At 47.4% G+C, this 6038-nt stretch overlaps 1 pseudogene; it reads right to left on the reverse strand.

Annotated features, from left to right (window-relative positions):
* Nucleotides 1-3150: 3150 nt before the first annotated feature.
* LOC126483004 (5S ribosomal RNA) lies at nt 3151-3267 on the reverse strand (annotated as a pseudogene).
* Between the last annotated feature and the right edge of the window lie 2771 nt (nt 3268-6038).

Consider the following 6038-nt stretch of genomic DNA (forward strand, 5'->3'; position numbering starts at 1 on the left):
TTTGGGGTTAATGGACTATGAAAAAGACGACCGACGCGAGTGCCTTTGCTAACAACACGACATCGCTTGCAGCGCCTGTCCTGGGCTCGCAACCATGTCGGTTGTGTTGTGTCCTGCCGTTTCGAATATGCGGTGCCTAGGAAACCTTTCCCGGATCGCTAGACAAAAATTCAAGCAAATCGTAATAATGAGTTTCTATGACATTAAATAAATGACAATACTTAAGTCTGACAACGACTGGTCGCAAGCAACTGCCGACAGTCAAATAAGAAGTCTCTTCAGTGTATACAACTCCTAATACAAGTGAAACAATACAGTTGATAAGTCGCCGCTGTAGAGTTCGTAGAACGGCTGCTCTTCAACTCCGCTTCAGCTAGGCGGAGCAGTGGTTATGTTCTCTTCGCCTAGAGGCCACTGCTCTCTCGGTGTTGTCCTAGAGAGGGGTCGGTCAGCGTACTATTGGCTGGAGCCGTCTCACAGCCCTCTCTGCTCTGATGTTCTTGACCGAAGTGCCGGCGCTTGACGTTAAACCGGAACATTCCTCCCCCCCCCCTCCCCCCTAATCGACGGAGGACAATCGTTGTATAATGAACTCGACAACGGCGGGCAGGGGAGGCAGGAGTGTGGATGCTGCGGCGGACCGGAAGCTGTGGCTACAGCAGACGTCAGGCTTCCGATCGTACCCCACCATCTGGCCTTCACTCTGGCGGAAACATCTCCTGGAAAACGACCAGAAGGGTAAGCGTCCACCTCCAGAGGCCCATACCAAGGCGTTGGCTGCTGCGGTGTGGGCGAATCCAGGCTCCGTCGGTAGGAGGAGAGGAGGCGGGGGCGGCTAAGGCTCCGTCTCCATGCGGTCGTACCCGGTGTCGTGATGACAATCTCTACCGACTTATTTGGTCGTGCTGTCCTCAGGAACCGTATATCAGAGGGAGGAGAGGCAGAAGGATCACCGTGCACGTGACAGTGGCGAATTTAATCGTGATGCCAGCGCTGCCCATCTGTGCCTGAAATGAGATACATACGTGCGCTAAGTCGACGAAGGATCTCGACTCGCGCCCACCGTCTGCTGCCGTTAAAAACACTGTAAGACACAATATCGTGCGGTGCCAAGCGATACTTGCGGCCTTCCTTCGGCGCCAGATGCTTAGGAGGGTCGGGCATGTGGAGCAGTGTCCGATGGTGGCGACCGTGGAGCAATTCCGCCGGCGACGGTCCGCCTTGTGAATGCGAACGATAGGAGGCGAGATATAGTTGCAATACTTGTGATCCTTAGGGTGTGCGGTGCGAAGTTTGGGCATCTGCTGCTGGAAAGTTCTGACAAAACGTTCCGCTTCGCCGTTGGACTGTGGATGGAACGGTGCACCAGCTAGATGCTGTATGCCATTGCGTTCACAGAATGTTTCAGATTTATGTGACGTGAACTGAGGGCCGTTGTCCGACATTATGACTTCAGGCAAACCTTCCAGGCAAAAGATAGAGGACAACACCTGAATTGTGTAACGTGACATTGTCGAGTGCATTGGTGCACGGAAAGGAAACTTGCTATACGAGTCAACCACAATCAACCAACGGGTGCTCCAAAAAGGTCCCGCATAGTCTATGTCCAGAATTTGCCAATGCGATTACGACTTAGGCCAAGCAGAGAATTTTTGTGGCGCAGCGGATTGATTTTCCGCACATGCGCGACACTGTGAGTTCATCGGTTATACTCGGGTGTCCATACCCTACCAAATACAGTGTCGACGCGCTAACTGTTTCTTACAAACAATCCCCCAGTTTCGTTGGTGAAGTAACTGCAACACTTCTTTTCGAAAAGCTTTAGGGATCAACACACGTGACTGTCCACGGTCATTTTGAGCAAAAATCACACCTTTCTGTATAGCGATGCTATGCCGACGTGTAAAGTATCGGCGCACTACAGTGTTCTGTATGCTATGCAATGAACGACGCCAAGATTCGCCATTATATTTTGGGAAAACGTTCAAATTTGAATCAGCTTCTGTGACCTGCGCAATTTTGCTATTTTTTAGAGGAAAGGATTGAAGCAATTCATAATCCTGAGCATCGATGTGACAACAAGACGCAGAAGAAGCGTCAAAGTGTGTATGAGGGCCAATCGGAAGACGTGAAAGTGCGTCCGCACTACCATGTTGGGCTGTCGGAAGATACACAATCTCGTAATGATATTGAGACAACAACAAAGCCCATCTTCGGAATTTTTGGGTAGTTCATACAGGAGCCGGCTTCATCGGATGAAACAAGGACTGCAATGGCTTCTGATCCGTTACTAAGTAGAATTTTCTGCAATACAAATAGAGGTGGAATTGGGTGACACCATACACAATAGCCAAGGCCTATTAGTCTATTTAGTTCCGAGAATTGTTTCAGCAATTTAGCTACACATTGACCTGAATATTTAAGACAAACAGTCAAAAGGACCAAGGCCAAATATGTTCTCACAGTCGTATGATTGTCACACAGTGAAAGTTACAGTTCACATATGCAAGCAATTCATGGCAGGCTAAGTACATTTTTCGAGAACGGGAATGTATTGTCCATTATAAGCTGTTAGGTGCGGGCTGGCTTTAGACAGACGTGTGGAGCCTAATAGTTAATATGTGTTACGACTCAGCAATGTAACAGAGGCACCTGTGTCCAACTGAAATTTCACACGTTGTCCACTAATATTCAAATGAACAAAAAGTTATACTGCCGTAGCACTGAAGAAACGGTTTGCTTGCTAGTTTTGCTAACGCCTGCTGCATATTTTGAATACACTGCATTTATTACATAGGTCTTGTGACTAGATTTTTGCGAGTAGGCAGAAATCGTACATTTGTCTCGTTGCAAACAGATGGATTCGATATGACCTTCCTTGCTACAGGCGTAACACTGCTTCGCTGGAGGGGCAACCTTGGCGTTTGTGCCGTGAATAACACCAAAAAAGCACTCCATCTTCAGGGCACAACTGACCCATCGTAACCATCCGACCGCCGTGTCATCCTCACTGACGATGCGGATAGGAGGGGCGTGTGGTCAGCACACCGCTCTCCCGGTGGTTACGATGGTTTTCTTTGACTGGAGCCGCTACTATTTCGTCGAGTAGGTCCTCAATTAGCATCACGAGGCTGAGTGCACTTCGAAAAACGGCAACAGCGCATGGCGGCCAGGATGGTCACCCATCCAAGTGCCGCCTCGCCCGACAGCGCTTAACTTCGGTGATCTCATGGGAACCGGCGTATCCACTGCGGCAAGGCCGTTGCTGAAAAGCAGCGAAGGCATGACTTATTTCTGTTCACTTATTTAGCCGCCTGTTTAGTTAGCTGCTTACGTGGTGTGGAGAACTGTTTATGCGTCATGGCGTACACAAGGCGCCGCTACCGAAAGGGCCAGTTGCTAGCAAAGGACTCAACCCGACAATTTACTGGCTGCGCAAACTTATCGGCCGACACGGCAACTGAGTCATACTGATCTAGTATTTGTACTACATGCTGGAATGATGGATCTGACTGTTTCAGAATCTGTTCTCTGAGTGTGATATCAGTTGCATTCTACACGCTCCCATCACGCAACATATCATCTGAATATAAAGCACCACAAGCACATTGGTATTTGCATTTCCTCACCATACCCTGCAAATCTGTTACGCACTCGCGATAAGTTTGTTGTGACCTTTTCTTGCAACTAGAGAATTGGTACTTAGCTGCTACCACATTCACTTTTTGGCCATACTAGTTAGCTAGCGAATCTATAACCTAATCAGCCGATAGTTCACTCGGATTGGCGTTAGGAAATAGCTTCTGAACGAGTCGGAACCCTGCACCTCATACCGTGGACAAAAAGTAGGGAAGTTTCACAGTACCTGGTACGTTGTGAGCAATTCCTCATCTTGTTCATGAAACTGTCGAAAAGGCGGTATAGCACTTGGAGCTGCTGTAGGTGGCTGCTGTACTGCATTCGTTTGATTCGCCAGGAGCTGTTGTACTGTATTGAATAGAGATGCAATCTGTTGCGTCTAAAACATCTGTATTATCTGCACTGCATCTATTGCTTGCAGCTGAGGTGCCTGTGCAGGGATCGATTTGCACGTCAGAATCGCTACGGATCTCCATCTGGGTTTGCCCTGACTTCGTCCTGACCAGACATAGTTCACCATCTTTCGGGTACCGATATGTACGCTCTAGGTGCGCCTCACCTCGCAATGAGGACGAGACAGAACCTACCATCGACATTTGATAAGGAGACATTTGAAAAATGCGCCGCCGGTACGCGGACCGTGCGATCTGCCCAAAGTTATCCAGAGTCACCAAGGCAAACGGATCGGATGAGCCGACCGATTGGTTTTGATCCCTGCGTTATTCTTTGAGAGATGTACCGTCCCAGTCAAACTCCCCGCCTCACAGTGTCCTCGAATCGGATCACGCGAGGGAGTAAACTGCACGGCACTTGCAGGCTTGGCTTCGGAGACCTGGGAGCGTCGTGACCGCCTGTGGGGCCGGCCGCGTCTCCTTAAACGTGCGATGCGCGCCTGTCGCCTGGCGGTTCGCATACCGGTACTGTCTCGGTAGCATGCACAGCTGGCTGGAGGTGCGGCGTGGGTGGGTGAGCTGGGTTCATCATTTCGGAAGATACAAAGTCACAAAGTCAATAAACAGACAAGGCAAGCAAGAAAAATAAGTATAAAAGCAAAGAAAATTTCTGCAACGCCCACCTGAAACACTATAAGAGACTGTTAAAGCAAGTAAACACTCTTGCAATCGAAAGAAAAGTAGAATGAAGGTGCCAGCAAACCACATAAGAAAGGTTGTGGCACCTAGGCACGAGATTTGAAACGTCCCCTTTGAAAAATTTATGAATTACTGTGCTGGTTAATTTCTACGTTATTTGATACAGAGACAGCTGAGTAAAACTGAACGTACTCATACAGTTCTCTCTACACTTATTCTGATCATCACAAAACTGAAGACTTTTTTTTTTTTTTTTTAGTGCGACGCAATCTGACTTTTAATAATCCCTACAAAATAGTGACCCTGACTAACAATAACCTATACCTTTCATGAATCACTTACCTCACAAAAATCTTCGTTACTCAAACTACTGCAGTACTGCGAGCGCCAATACTGTCAGCTAAATAAAAGATTCTAACTACTGAAGGTACTAAGTACGGATACGCATAGTTAGCAAATGAAAGATTTTGATAGAGAACAAACAATGTATTTACCGTAATAGTGTTCAAAAATCATATATATATATATATATATATATATATATATATATATATATATATATATATATATATAGGGTGTTTCAAAAATGACCGGTATATTTGAAACGGCAATAAAAACTAAACGAGCAGCGATAGAAATACACCGTTTGTTGCAATATGCTTGGGACAACAGTACATTTTCAGGCGGACAAACTTTCGAAATTACAGTAGTTACAATTTTCAACAACAGATGGCGCTGCAAGTGATGTGAAAGATATAGAAGACAACGCAGTCTGTGGGTGCGCCATTCTGTACGTCGTCTTTCTGCTGTAAGCGTGTGCTGTTCACAACGTGCAAGTGTGCTGTAGACTACATGGTTTATTCCTTAGAACAGAGGATTTTTCTGGTGTTGGAATTCCACCGCCTAGAACACAGTGTTGTTGCAACAAGACGAAGTTTTCAACGGAGGTTTAATGTAACCAAAGGACCGAAAAGCGATACAATAAAGGATCTGGTTGAAAAATTTCAACGGACTGGGAACGTGACGGATGAACGTGCTGGAAAGGTAGGGCGACTGCATACGGCAACCACAGAGGGCAACGCGCAGCTAGTGCAGCAGGTGATCCAACAGCGTCCTCGGGTTTCCGTTCGCCGTGTTGCAGCTGCGGTCCAAATGACGCCAACGTCCACGTATCGTCTCATGCGCCAGAGTTTACTCCTCTATCCATACAAAATTCAAACGCGGCAACCCCTCAGCGCCGCTATCATTGCTGCACGAGAGACATTCGCTAACGATATAGTGCACAGGATTGATGACGGCGATATGCAT

Source organism: Schistocerca serialis, chromosome 5 (assembly GCF_023864345.2).
Source record: "Schistocerca serialis cubense isolate TAMUIC-IGC-003099 chromosome 5, iqSchSeri2.2, whole genome shotgun sequence".
Lineage (NCBI taxonomy): Eukaryota > Metazoa > Arthropoda > Insecta > Orthoptera > Acrididae > Schistocerca > Schistocerca serialis.